Genomic DNA, 14,885 nt, shown 5'->3' with positions numbered 1-14,885 from the left:
ACTGAAAATCTCACTCTCAAAAAATAGGGTGAAAATGATAAGGTCTGTGGGGGATAATGCAAATACCTTGATTACATTTCTCCTCCGGCTGTTTGCAGCCATGGGGTGGTAGTATCTAACTGTGTCCTAGTGCTAATAACATTGTTAGCTAATAACGTTGTTAGCATAAACCAATGCTTCCACAGTGTAACTAGTGCTTGCTAGGGCAGTGGGAAAAAGAGGTGACTTGCTGGCGAAATTCTTAGAACCTGGATACCTGATGGAGCGCATTCTCCCATATGTACCTGCCTGGGCATTCAGATCTAGTAGGATGCCGTCTTGACAATGCCACATTTGTCTGGAGTTCAATATGTGGCAACCTGAGAGAGGGCGTTCTTGGTACAAGCACCCCAACTGCAGAACTCCGTCCTCCTTATTTATGGTCCGCGCCAAATCCTACAAGCTTTAGCTTAGAAATGTGAAGGCCCAGGAACCCCCCCCCCCCCGAGGACCGTTTTTTTCTGAAAAATTGAACAGCTTTGGATTATGAAATATTTTCTTTTAGAATTTAAGACAAAGTATTTCTATGTTGTTACCCAGCCTTTCTCCCCCAAAAAGGATGTCTAAAAACGATGTAATAAGAACTCTTTTATGGAAACATTAGAGATGTAAAATGTCTGGAAATAATGAAGCCATGGGGGCAAATGTTTTTTTAACCCTCTCTGTAATATTCCCAGCATAGTTATTTATTTCATTCCTTATTAAAATTATTGATCTAAAGTATACTTTATTGATAGACATTTATGCTCGGTTTCTGAACATGTGAGTAGAATCACCATTGTACATTCTTGACAGTTTGGGTTTTGTTCTATAGAGTCCTGTGTTTCTGATGCTGTAGCAGTCATTTAATGTAGTTCTAATCTATTCAGACAATAATTACAAATTTACTAAGTTTATTTTTTTAAGTTTTAAAATATAACAATAATTTTATGAGCAAACTAAGTGGTACATAAAATAACTTTAGGAAAAGAAAGGCTGCTTTATGTTTGTAAAACAGCCTCCCCAACCTGGTGCCCTCAGGATGTTTTGAACTACAGTGCTCAGCATTCCTGACCATTGGCCAAGCTGCCTGAGGCTGATGGGAGCTGAAGTCCAAAATATATGGAGGGTACCAGGTTTGGGAAGGCTGTCTTAAAGCAACGAAGTGACGTTGGATCTGTAAAGAGCACTAAGAAAATAAGTATCGCTTATTTTTCAATTTCTCCTGAAATTCAAGTTTTTTTTCTGAACTCCCCCCCCCCCCCGAAAAAAACCTGTTTTTTTCCATGGGCTCAAAATTTCAGGAAATTTTACATCACCAACTAAAGACCTACTTTGTTCACCCAGACTTTTGACTGAATTTGTTTTGTTGCATCATGTAAACCAGGGTTGAGTTTTTGACCTGGGGAAATATTTGGCAATTTATGAGAAACTGTCCTGGGCAGCACCACAAGATGGCTGCCATGGGAGGTATGGCAAAGGACAAGTAACTTGTGTAAAAATTGAAAAAAAGGCAGGGGCGAGGGGTCTAAGCCCTAACACACTAAACAACTCCTTTGAACCCACAGTTTTCAGCCCCAAGAGAAATCTATTTCACAGCAAAATGTGTTAATTTTTTTAAGTGGGAAAGGTAGGGCACTTGAGTGGGCACCAAGAAATGTGTCTGGGGGAGCCTTTGTGGCCATGGGCAACATGTTGCCTACCCCTGGTGTAGGCAAATAACCCCTGGTTATTTATCGGTGTTACTGTTCTCCTCAGTTTATTTCACAGAATAGTAGTAGGGTTGGAATGGGCCCAGTTGATGTTGTATGACTGTGTTTTAATTGGTTGTATCCCACTTTGGGATTATTTTATAATGAAAACTGGTAATAAATTTCATGTGTGTATGTGTATTTATATAAATATATAAATGCACCATGGATAGCTCCAAAGAAGACAGGGGAAATCCACACAGAGGAGGAAGGTTGCACATGAGCCTGTGGCATGGTTAGGGGATTGGGAATGTTGTTGCATCTGCATTGGGCCAACATCAGATATATTAGTAATGGACTGGATGAAGGTGAACAATTTGAAGCTTAATTCAGACAAGACAGTTATGTTTCTGGTTAGTCAGAAGGCAGATCAGGGAGTAGGGACCCAACCTGTGCTGGATGGGGTTACACTCCCTCTGAAGAGTCGGAATGGCAGTTTGGGTATACTCCTGGATTTGGCCCTGAACCTGGATGCTCAGGTTTCAGCAGTGGCCAGGAGTGCTTTTGCACTGCTGAGGGTAGTATGCCAACTGCTCCCATTCGTAGAAATGTCTGATCTGGCCATGGTTATGCATGCCTTAATTACATCCTGTTTGGACTACTGTAACATGCTGTACGTGGTGCTGCCTTCCAAAACTGTCTGGAAATTTCACCTGGTTCAGAATGTTGCAGCCACATAGAATCATATGGTTGGAAGGGGCCTACAAGACCATCGAGCCCAACACCCTGCTCAGTGCAGGAAGCCTGATTCCCAGACGGTCTCGCATCCAAATACTAACCAGGGCTGATGCTGCTTAGTTTCCGAGATCAGATGAGATCAGGTGCATTCATCCCTTTGCTTGACATTGTTAACTGTGGCCAGTTACAGGGAGCATGTGACTCCCTATAACTAGACACAGCTTCAATGGCTTTGACTTAAGGGCACAACGGAAAGTGCTGGTTATGGCCTATAAAGCCCTATATGTGTTGGTATCTTGGTGACTGTACCAGGACTTTGGAACTCCCTGCCAAGGGTGTCAAAGTTGGCTCCCTCTTTGTTCTTCTGCTGGCATGCAAAGATGTTTTTATTCAAGCAGGCCTTTGGCATGTAAGCTAGTCTGTTGGTTGGGCTGCTGTTTTTATTCTTGTATTGTGTGTGTTTTAATTGTGTTTTTAATGTATTTATTTATGATTGTTTTAATTATGTTTTTATTTTAAATGTTTTCTTTTGTTGTTGTTAGCCCCATTTCCTGGTAGAAAACAAGCACATAAATAAATAAATATGTAAATTGCGATTTTACCTTTTCTATATATAATGTGTTTGAATTGGGGTTTAACACTAGCTGGAGCTAGATATATAAAATGAATTGGCGTTGAACTCTGTAGAACTGTAAGGGTGTCACAGGATCTGCACGCTCTGATTTATCCTTACAGCAACTTACAGTGTTAGCAACCTCAGTCAGTGCCCCCTGCCTCTTTTCAGAGAAGAGTGTTCTTGCTTCATCTCTACAACCACAGTTAATTTAAAAAGCAAGGACTGACAAAAGAAGTTGCTATTCACCAGTGAATGATTTAATTTGTCTGTACACCTTGTCATCCCTCTTGCTTATCTGTTGCACTGCAATCTCACAGCGCTCTCCTGTGCTGGAAATGCTGTTGCCATGTGAAGGCACGGTGCCCTGAGCTATTTTCCAACTATAGTTCTTACTGGTGACATGGTGTTTGTGTCTGGCACAGGACACAGTGTCTTTGCAAAAATAAAAATGAATATAAAAATCATGGAATTGATCTGGGTTTCAGTGGTGGCTTGAGATCAACCATTAAGGGCGCAAACCTATGCATGTTTAGACAGAGAAAAAGCCTACAACCAGCTTTGCTGGCTGGGGAATGCTGGGAGTTGTAGGCCTTTTCTCTATCTAAAAATGCATAGGATTGCGCCCTAAGTAATATTAATTGCTTTGCAGGCAATTAGTGTCAAAAGTAATAAATGCAGGGAGAACTGAACAGACTGCAGACCTCAGTATACCCTGCAGTTTTTAGAAATGTGATGTACAGCCCAATCCTATAATTGTCTGCTCAGAAGTAAGCCTATTGAATTCAATGGGAATTGTGCCCAGGTATGTGTGTAGGAGTGCAGTTGTAATGGCACATGTTTGATCTCCAACATTTATAACATAGGCTTTGATTGAGGAGATAGCAGTGCGAGTGAATTGGCATTTCTGTGGTGTCTGGTGGCTCGTATGTGCAGATTTTAACTTCAGTGGGTTTGATCCAGATCAAGGGTGCTTTCAGATGGAGGGTTCCTTCTGCTACAGATCGAAAGATATTGTGCAGCTGTTTCATCATTTCCTCCTTAGCATACTTTTTTTCTGATAAGAAAAAAGACAGAAGAAGCGGCAGGAAAATATGGGAGGAATACAAGTGGAAGACAACTTCTAGACGGATGAGGCAGAACAATATAAATCTAATCTGGAGGCACCCTTGGTTATACTTAGAGTAGTCTACTCTGAGCATGACTAACTCTAAAGCCAATATGTACATTTGTTCATCACTTATGATAAATGTTTTTGCACATATTTGTGTTATGCACTGCAGATGTAACTTCTGAATGTTATTTTTTCCAAATTTCAAAACTTAGTACACACTAGCAAAATTATTAGAATACCAAATTTTGTGCTTTACTCTTGGCATTATTGGGCAGATTTATCCCCCAATGTACCTGTGCCTAGTGTTTGATCATAGAATAGTAAGGTTGGAAGGGGCCTACAAGACCATTGAGTCCAACCCCCAATGTACATTCATTGCACTCCAGGAACTGGTATATGAAGTGAGAACATTGGTGTTAAATCTGTTAAATAGGTGCAGTTTAATGCTGTGCATCTCTAGAACTGAAATGCCTTTGGAACATTTCGTGGTTTTCCTTTCAGTAGTGCAAAAACTCCTCCCACCCTTGGTTGAATATATGAAATATCTGCTAAAATAAGTTATTGGATTACAGAAATCTTGGATGGCAGGCATTGACCTTTCAATAAAAACTGCTTGCTGACCTCTTTCTAGCCAGAGCAGCCCGGAAAATTCCTCCTGGCTCAGACTAAATTAATTCAAATAGGGCCATACTGGCCTCCCGTTTTTCCTTGGCTGATGAAAATGTCCCAACACCCTCTATGGAAATTACTTAGTAAAAAGAACTTATTGAAGGAGGTTCCCATTCATCATTTTGACACCCCACTGCATGGGAATTACTAGCCAAGTTAACTGGCCCCATGGATATTCATAAGCTTTTGTTGATCTTAATGCTAAATGAGTTGTCTAGCTTTGCAGCCCTACATTAAGAGGGTTTATTATTGCTGAGACAGACACTTTTTCCACTTGGCAAAAGAGTGGAATTTTTATTAGTTAGACATAGTCCGGATAATATTTTCTTTACTGTCAAATTAAGCCTTCAAAGTTGCAGTGACAGCACTGAGGAGTATCAGCATTTCCTGTGAAATATTTTTGGCACCATTGTGTTGCGCTGTGGGCAATCTGAAACAGTGAATCCCCTCCCCCTGAAACCCCCAACCCATATCTTAGTGCATTTTGCTATCTTGAAGGAAGAAGTCTTGTGACTGAAGTACTGCAAATAAGTACCTGTGGCAAAGCTTTGGCATCTCATGAGAATGAGGGACATGAAGTGATTAGCTAACATTTATTTATTTATTATTTATTTATTCATTCATTACATTTCTCTACCGCCCCAATAGCTCTCTGGGTGGTTCAGAACAAGTAAAGCCACAATATACAGCATAAAACACAATATAAAAAATTTAACATTTAAAACTACAGAATAAAAGTAAAACCAAAATAAAACTTAGTAGCAGTGCAGAGATTTAAAATACAATAACAGATTTAAAGCAATGCAACTAAAAGACTAAAATGCCTGGGAAAATAAAAAGGTCTTCCTTCACCTGGCACTGGGAAGAGCACAGTGTAGGCACCAGTGAACCTCTCTGGGAAGCTCATTCTGTAACTGGGCTGCCACAGCAGAAAAGGCCCTCTTCTTGGTAGCCGCTCACTTCCTTTGGCAGGGGCTCGCAGAGAAGGACTGCTGAATATTATCTAAGGGTCCGGGCAGGTACATATGGAGAGGAGAATGATCCTTCAGTTAACCTGGCCCTTAGTTTTAGAGGGCGAACATAAAATTGCAGCAGAACACCTAAAATTATAAATTTGGCTTTCTTTTAAATAGCGCAAAAAGGAGAGGTGGTGGAAGATATTTGGGGCTGCCGTGTAATATATCATCTACAGGGGTGCTCAGAAACCTGATGTGCAGTACCCACTGGTATGTAAAAATTGATCCCGATGACCTGCCCTGGGTTGATAGAGAGAGCCAGAAGTTTCCTCTTCCACCTCCCCGCATGTGTGTTGCTGTGGACTTGGTTATTGCCTCCTCCTTACTTTTTTAGGCCCTAATTGTAACCAGCAGCCATTTGCAAGAGGAATTGCTCAGAACTCGGAGCCTACTATTTCCATGTAGGCTTGAACACTGCCTGATGGGGAAAAGTGGTGGAGGGAGGAAGACCCAGAATACCAGCAAGAAGAAGAACTCTCAGTGGCACACTCAGGCCTCTATGTTTATTCCTTCCAAAAGAATCCTAGAAAATCTATCTGTCTGCTAATTTTTGGCAATTATCTTTTTCACCATTGCATGTATGTGTGCGTATCCAGTTGCAAACAGAAATCATGCATTGTGTGCTATAGGGTTGGATCATACATCTTCTCCAGATCTGGTTCAATGGATGAAGGGGAGCAAGTACGTGCAGCTGCTTATCCACCCAGCCTGGCATCCTACATGTAAGTGGCATTTGCCATTACATACATGCAGTACAATGCTGGAGACAAAAATTGCAACGTGGATTGCCTCATTTAAATCAAGAAATCAACCACGTGATTTTCCCCTGTGTGCATTGAACTGTAAGCTGCAGTCTCAGTTTCCATCCCCCCTATGTACAAGGGACCGCGGTGGCTTAGTGGTTAAGACGCTGAACTGCAGACCGGAAGGTCGGCAGGACAGCAGTTCGAGACCCGAGTGCCGCGTGATGGAGTGAGCTCCCGTCTTCGGTCCCAGCTCCTGCCAAGCTAGCAGTTTGAAAGCAAGAAATTGCAAGTAGATAAATAGGCGGGAAAGGTAACAGCGGTCCGTGCACCTCAGTGTTCAGTCATGCCGGCCACATGACCACGGAAGCGTCTTTGGGCAGCGCTGGCTCTTCGGCTTAGAAATGGAGATGACCACCACACCCTAGAGTCGGACACGACTGGCTGGGGACACCTTTACCTTATGTACATGCAGGTATGGTGGAGGTGGGACTGTTGGCGCGAGAGAAGCTGTGCACACTCGCTCATTTCCACTCGTGGGCTAGATTGGAGGAGATTATTCTCTCATCTGGCCCATAAAGAAAAAAAAAATTACCAGTCTGTTTCACCCTGATTTCATAATATTGATATGCTGGCTTTCAATGGTGTTTGGAAACTTTATTAGGTGGTTTCTCAGTGAGCTAAGAGAGTGCCTGCAAGGGTTTTGTTTGTTGGTTTGTTTACAATATTTGTATACCTCTCCATAACTAAAACAGATTCCAGAGCGGTGAACATAACAGGCAAAATAGTAAAAAGATTAAAAGATTAAAACATATTAAAATTATTCTTTTTAAAAACAGAATGCCAATAAAAACTGTGCCTGGTCAGTTAAGGAATGCTTCCTGGAATAGAACAGTTTTTAGTGGGCGCCAGAAGCAACACAGTGTTGGTGCCAAGAAAGGGGGCCACCACACTGAAGGCTCTTCTCTAGGTGGACTCCAGCCAGACCATAGGTCCATGTGGAACCACTGGGAGCATGCCCTCTGATGACCTCAGTGACGGGACAGATTGGTAAGGCAGAAGGCGCTTGTCAAGAATAGGGTAGTAGAAGCGGGAGCCATGGGCCGCTTAGGTAGTCATGTACAAAGTAGCCACCTGGAGGCTGATTGTCTTTTGGCCGTTTCTCAGCCCTGCAGCTCCAGGCCATGCTCTGCTCCAGCTAATTGGGAAAATGATAACAGCCTTGCCTGGTGGGAGATTCAGCCTCCTTGGGGGGTGGAGTGGTGTGTCCTGGGATTGGGCTTTGATTGGGTATTTCAAATCTGTCCTGAGTTGCTAGGGCTGGGCAATAAAAAGAGGGCTAAAGAAGGGGAGGGTGTCTCTTCTTGGCCCTGATGGTACTAGGGTGTGCTGCTGGTTGATGGTTATTCTGAGAGGCCCATATTTTGGTATGTATAGGATAGACTAGCTAGCTTTATTGTTTTGCTCTTGGGAGTGTGTGCCTTGGTGTTTGGCATTTCTGGTTTTGCTTTGAGTATTGTACCTTGCCCGTAATTTCCTATACAACCTACCACTTCTCCCCGTTCCTTCCTCTCTGTTTCTTTTCCCCTAATAAACTTCTATCCAAATTCCAGTTGGTGTGGTGTGTCCTGTATAACTTCAGTGCTAAATACAGTGCCTGTTGGCCTGGGAAGGGAGCTACTGGGTCAACTTTGGGGGAACCTGGGCCTGGCCCACCTTGCAGGGTTGTTGGGGTGAGACCAACAATCCTTCACAGTGCTCCTCAGGCATCCTGGTTCCAAGGTGTTTAGGGCTTTGTACACAAGTACCAAAACCTTAAAACTGGCCTGGTAGCGAATAGGCAGCCAGTTTAGATGGACAGAAGAAAGAGACAAGCTAAATTGGGTCTAGAGGCTAGAGATTCTCAGTTCCAAGTGTAGAAGTCTTCAGTACAATTCTTTAAAAACAACAACAACACCTCTCCCACACATACATTTTCTTTTCCAGAAATGCAGAATCAGTCTTGCGGAATCGGGCTTTCCAACTTTGGCTCATGTGCTACAAGCCTATTGGCTCCTGCAGTAAGCTGGCTCTCTGCATCTCTTTTTAGAAGCTCCCTGGTGACTCTCAACCCTTGCTTCAATATTCAAGTGCAGCCAGTCTGAGAATCCCTTGTACCTAAGGATACTGATCCCTGCAGGGCATCTGCAATAGCAACCTGTCACTTGTGTCACATTGATCAGTGTTGTTCACTTTTCTCTTTAATATTAACCCATTACATTTTAAAATGTAAGCCTCTGGACTGCTGGCAATCTTGAGCTCGTAGATAGGTGCTTGCGTGTAAGGATGTAGGTTGATTTCTCTCTTGCTGTGATTTTGCCGGGGCGAATCTCTTTGCTATTCCTGAATAGAGTAACATCCATTTGATCTTGTAGCATTAGCATGGTGCATTTGTATAGCTGGTAAGCACGTAAAGATCAAGCATGGATGTTTGGCTCAATTAATTTTTTTTTTGGAGAAAACTGTTGGTGGCTGGCAAAGTTCTTTTGGACTCAAGTTATTGGCAGCGTGTGAAATACTTAGATTTCATTGCACTAATTACAGTTTACTGCTGTTGTCTGGGTTCAATTCAAAGGACTGGTTACAACACTATAAAGGTGCAATCCTATGCATGCTTAGACAGATAAAAGATCTACAACTCCCAGCATTCCCCAGTCATCCATTTAGGATTGCTCCCTAAATTATTTAAACAGCTTGGATCCTGGCATACCTAAAACATGGAGTTGGTTCAGATGTAATGCCAAACCATGATTTGGCGATACGTGAATGAGTTCTGTAATCATGTTCTCCCTTCATGCAGTTCCCCCTTCCATTGCAGACTGTAATTTCCTTTCAGCAAACCATAGGTTGCTGTTTATATCTCAGCCAGGCAGGGTAAGAGCACACTATGGTTTATTGCTAAATTGGGAGTTAAGGCGAAAATCAGAGGGACGGGAAGGAGGGAGCGCACGAGCACAGCACCTAGCCACGAGTGATTTGGCATTACGTCTGAACCAACCCACTCCCTCCATTCATATTTCCCATTGCTATCTCTAAAAGGGACCAGGAGAGTCCTCTTGAGTTTATGATACATGTGCCAAGTTAGATTGCAAGGCAAACTGAGAAATATTCTTGGTTGCTTCCTCCTCAGCTATGAGGTATTTTTTTTGAAGATTCATATAAATAAAAGCAGAGTTCTTTTACAGCACCATAAACCATGGTTTATGCAGTCAGAAATCAGCATTGGGGCTATACTAAAAAAAATACTAATGTTAAACCTGGATCGAGTATAATGGGGTACTCTGGCTTAATACAAGCCACAAAGGAAGTGCCAAAGCTGGTATGTGAGGGAAGGGGAAGATGCGAAGAGGCAAGGGAGGAGTCCTGATGCATACTCCTTGCTTCGTAGAGTATTTTTTATGGAACTGGGAAAGTTTGTCAGAACTGGACCTTTGTATGCAAACTAGATTCGCTCTCTCTCCCCCCCCCCCCCATTTTCTGTAGTTTACTGCAGGGGTATTGAACCTCTTTCAGCCAGAGGGCGAATTCCATTTTGGAGAAGCAATCAGGGGCTGCATTCCAGAGGTGGGTGGGGCCAAAGGGAAAAGGGTCAGGGCCAAACATGCCAGCATATTTTAGCTTGAAGCTCTTACAGCCAGTAACTAAGCCATAGGGGAGGCATTTCAATGTTTTAGAATGGGAAAAAAAACTGCACAAAAGCCAGGAAACCCCCAAATGATTTGTGGTTGAGGAAAAGGGGGTGTGGCCAAGGGAAAGGGGCATGGCCATCTGCAGCACCTCAGAGGGCCAGATTTGGCCCTTGGGCCCTTCGTTCTGCACCCCTGATTTACTGGACAGCACAGTCCAAATATTTTATGGCATGTCTGTCTTCCATACTGAATCAGATCTATGTGCCACCTAAGCCAGTACCTGTGCCTAACTTGGACCCACACATAGATCAGAATTGTTGGTTTTGTTTAGTTCTTGTTACTGATTTTAAACCAACTTTCACAATAAATTAACCTCCCAAATGTGCAATATATTGGAAAGCAAAAAGCAGCATATTGGCAATCTTTATCTTGCTTTTCACTCTTCAGTTTCAGCAGCTAGAGCATAGGTGGGCAATCCTGTGGCCGGCCTCTGCCACTACTAGGGATGTCGGAAGAATTCCGCCACGGACTGAAATGAAAGTCAACTTCTTTGGAATCCAGCCTCTGGAATCCGTGGCAGAAACAAACAATGCACCAATTTAAATTTGTGTCACTTTCCCCCTACTCTGAACAGTTCCTTTGGAGGATAACGATCATGGTTTGTTATTAACTCAGCTATATGTTGGAAACTAGTAGATGAACCATATTTGGGAGACTTGGAATAGAATCTAGTTTCTGCTTCTTTGGAATGAAAATAAGTTTAGATTTCTAATCCCTGGAAGAGAATGGAATTTAATCACGTAAAGAAGGATTGAAGATGATGCGAACTGTTACCTGGACTTTGTGTGTTCGTTCATATGTGCAGGTGAGCTCATGTCTGAACACATGTGTGCAACACCAAACTTTTAGGAACTTTTGAAGAGGCACACACATGCAAATCTTTTGCACATATGGTAGATTATGCACCGTGCTAGAGGTTTAGGAGTGAACAATAGACATTTTATTTTTCCACAAACATTTGCAGAAAGAAAAATAATTGATTAGTATTTCATCCTTTAACATTGAACTGGTAGACTGTTCCTAATAACTGGTAAAGTAAGGGAAGATGGAGATGGGGAGTTATGGTTCGCCAGATTAAGTGCTTGGGGGGGCACAAGGGAAATGGTGAGGTGGTCTTGTTGGGGGGGGGTTAGTGCAACAGGAAAAACTCACGTTTCACTGGCACAGTGGAGCCATGCAAGAGGCAGATTTAGAGCAATATCAGGAGAAAGAAGAATTGAAATTAGAGCAGGTACTTCCTGATTGGTCACAGATACTTGGAAACTGTCAGTGGGTGCAGGCTACCCTGGCTTCTACTAGCCTCTGGATCACACAACTTTAGTCCTTCCTCTGAATGGGACTGAAGAGGACCCCAATGAGGCTGTTTGCACATAACAGCCGGGTACATGCTGGGCACGTTCCACGGCCATTTTGAGTATTCAACCTCTGATCGGAGGTTCCTACGTGATGTCTGAACCCAGACGCTGTAGGTTAATTGTGGGTTAAACAACCCACAGTTAATCTAAGTGCTAATTGTAGTTGAAGTGCGGGTTATTTAACCCATGATTAATCTATAGTGTCCAGGTTTGGACATCACCCTAATTGGCCCAATTGGGAATTGAATATTCAAAATGGCTGCAGAATGCACCTGGCACACATTGTGGCAAATTGTGGGTTAATTAATTAACCCATGATTTGTGGCTGTTACGTGAGAACCAAGTCAGTGTGCCCCCCCCCCCCCACACAAAGGCTGATATACATAAATGGGCATTGATGGGGGATTGGCAAGCTGAGCCATTTTTAGGAACCCCTGAGCCCTGTATGCTGCGGTATGCATGATTTGAGGCAGAAAATTTTCCAGAAAGTTTTGCTTCTACCTACCATGGGTCCCTTGTTCATGCAACCTTTCCCAGAACAAAAGACATATTAGGCAAGGTGCTAGGGCAATGCTTCCAAATACAATATACACATGTACAAGCCGTCATGGCTGAGCCTCTCAGTAACATCCCTAATATCATGTGGGTTCATAGCTGTTAATATGGATGGTGGTCTGGACAGTGATACAGATATGGTCCAAAGTCATGTGATGCTGAAGCTAAGCCAGGTGTGGGTCTGATCCATGCTGGCCGATCCCTGGGAACCATGTGCATGCCACCTTGTGTTCCATCATGAAAGCAAGGCAGGATGGAAATGTAATAAATAAATATGAGTGTAGTCCTGTACAGGTGTTCAAACTGAATGTGTGAAGAGGACAGTGGGGCCATGTGCACAAACTCTGCTATCAATGCCCTAATGGTAGGGAGCTTCAGACCTTCATGTGCACAAACTCTGCTATCAATGCCCTAATGGTAGGGAGCGTCAGACCTTCAGATTGCACTTAGAGGCCCCCTTCAGACCACAGCATAAAGGTCTGAAGGGGGCCTCTAAGTGCAGTCAGAAACCCTGCATTATCAGGGTCCCACAATCATGTGGAGGCTTCCAAGTTCAATTGAGCTGAATGCTTGTGGAAGCCCCCTTCAGATCTTTGCATGGAACGTGTGTTGGTCTGAAGTTTCCTCTGCAGGGATGTTGGGGATGAGGCTAAGATGCATGGCCCCACTCCACCCCTGATATGCTCATTTTGAACACCTGAAGGGGCTTTGTGTTAATATGCATATGGTAAAAACCAGTCTTTGAAAACTCTGCATTTCATTATTAGAAAACTAGTTGGCTATCTGCAAACACAGTTCACAGAGAAAAATCAAATCTAATGAAAGGTTTAACTTAACTAACTGTGTTTATTGAAACATTCCAAGTGTTACATCTATTTTCTTTACAAAACATCCTTAAATACAATGGTCTTGGTGTAAATTAAACTTTGACTGGGTTACTTTTAACTGTAGTTATCTCTTAATCCCTTTATAATTTGTTTACAGGCCATATGTTACTGCATATCATTGTACTGTGGCCTGCACCTGTGTTTATAAAGATGTACAGAGACTTTTTTGTGTCCATATTTCATTTTGCTCCAATTTGCAATTACGTTTGTTTAATTGTAGTTGACTTTTTTGAATTAAAAATAAAACTTCATAGTTTTATTATAAAGTATAACATTATAGTATAACATTAACAATGTTATAGAAGATAGCCTAATTCTTTTAAAAAAAAAAAAGCTTTATGGACATAAATAAACTCCCAACTTGGAATTCTTAAAAAAAAAAAAAGCTTTATGGACATAAATAAACTCCCAACTTTGAATTATAGTGAAAGCAGTTGTTATTCATGGAATCTGCATGTCAAGAATTTTCCACTGAAGTGTGTTTCATGAGAATTGGTCAACGGAAAGGCAGTCGAAAAGGGATGATGGACTAACTCCTGAATTTGAATAATATATATAAGATAGCTGCCTTGCTGGGATTCTTTGATCCAAAAGTAGTGATGGCAAAAGAGAAACAGGTTCTCGAGGTTTTAGAATAGGGGCAAGGGCATATAGCCCTCCAGAAGTTGTTGGACTCCAACTTCCAACAGCCCTAGTCAGGATGGCCAATGATCAGGGATGATGGGGTTTGTAGTCCAACAACATCTGGAGGTCCACAGGTTCACTGCCATGCCATAGAGCTTGTCCTGCAGTCAAGTTTAAAAGGAGCCTCTTCACGAATTAATTTTGCATTGTAAAAAAGCAAGTTGGACTTCATGTTGCGTTACTCCTAAATTAATCATCTGCCAAGATCTAATGTTATTTTTAGTCCTCAGTATGTGAATTGATACTTAATGGGCTTTTATCCCCCCCCCCCGATTGTATTGACTATTTATTTTATTTTTTACAAAGGAGCAATTCAGAAACAGGACTTTGTGCGACTCCTTTTAAGAGAACATGTCAGCTAAGCCAATTAATTTCTTGTTGAAAGGAGTGAAATTTCAAGCAGATGGTCTTGGATTTTAGGGATGTTTTATAAGGAAAGAGAGAATTTTCTCTAGGTGATTTAGAACAAGGAATTATGCTTGTCTTGATGATTTGACTGAGCCAGCGTGTTATATAACCAGTAACTATGGTAAGGTGTTAAATAAGGCTGTGGTCTTGTAAATGTCACGCATCAAATATTTGCTGTATGTGCATTAGAGATGGAGCGAGGCTAGCATTCTTTAGACTGCTTTCCTAAGGATGCTTCTCATTTTGGGGTAGTAAGTGTTTCTTGACGTCTAGAAGACAGGGTTCCCCACCCCCAACTGTATACATCACTGAAGACCTTGCATGTGGTGGATCCAGATCTCAGGGTACAGATCAGAGACCCCTGGCTCTGGGTTTTCAACACTCCAGGCTGTTGCACTAGTTTGTGCTAATAAAACTCTTGCCTTTCTGGAGCAGAAGGCTCGTGTGTTTAGAGAGGACCATGCCCTTGTTTTGTTTTGGGTGGCCTGTCCCAGTATAGCTTGGTGCAGTCTGGGTCGTTATAGAAGCCCCCTTGGAGGTGGTATAAAGCTGCAATCTCATGCATACTTACTTGGGAGTAATCCTCAATGAAGAGACTTGGATTTACTTTTGTGCAGACGTGCCTAGGATTGTGCTGCTTGGATGTTTGGCATTGGCTGTGCGTAC

General features: G+C 42.5%; 1 protein-coding gene across 1 annotated transcript in view; it reads left to right on the top strand.

Annotated features, from left to right (window-relative positions):
• KIAA1549 (KIAA1549 ortholog) overlaps positions 1–14,885 on the top strand; it is a 147,424-nt gene that overhangs the window by 11,490 nt on the left and 121,049 nt on the right. The window lies entirely within an intron of this gene.

Source organism: Heloderma suspectum, chromosome 7 (genome assembly GCF_057233095.1).
Source record: "Heloderma suspectum isolate Gila_16-S chromosome 7, 16-S_ref, whole genome shotgun sequence".
NCBI lineage: Eukaryota > Metazoa > Chordata > Lepidosauria > Squamata > Helodermatidae > Heloderma > Heloderma suspectum.
The sequence above is the reverse complement of the archived record's forward strand: the minus strand, read 5'-3'. Positions and strand labels throughout refer to the sequence as shown.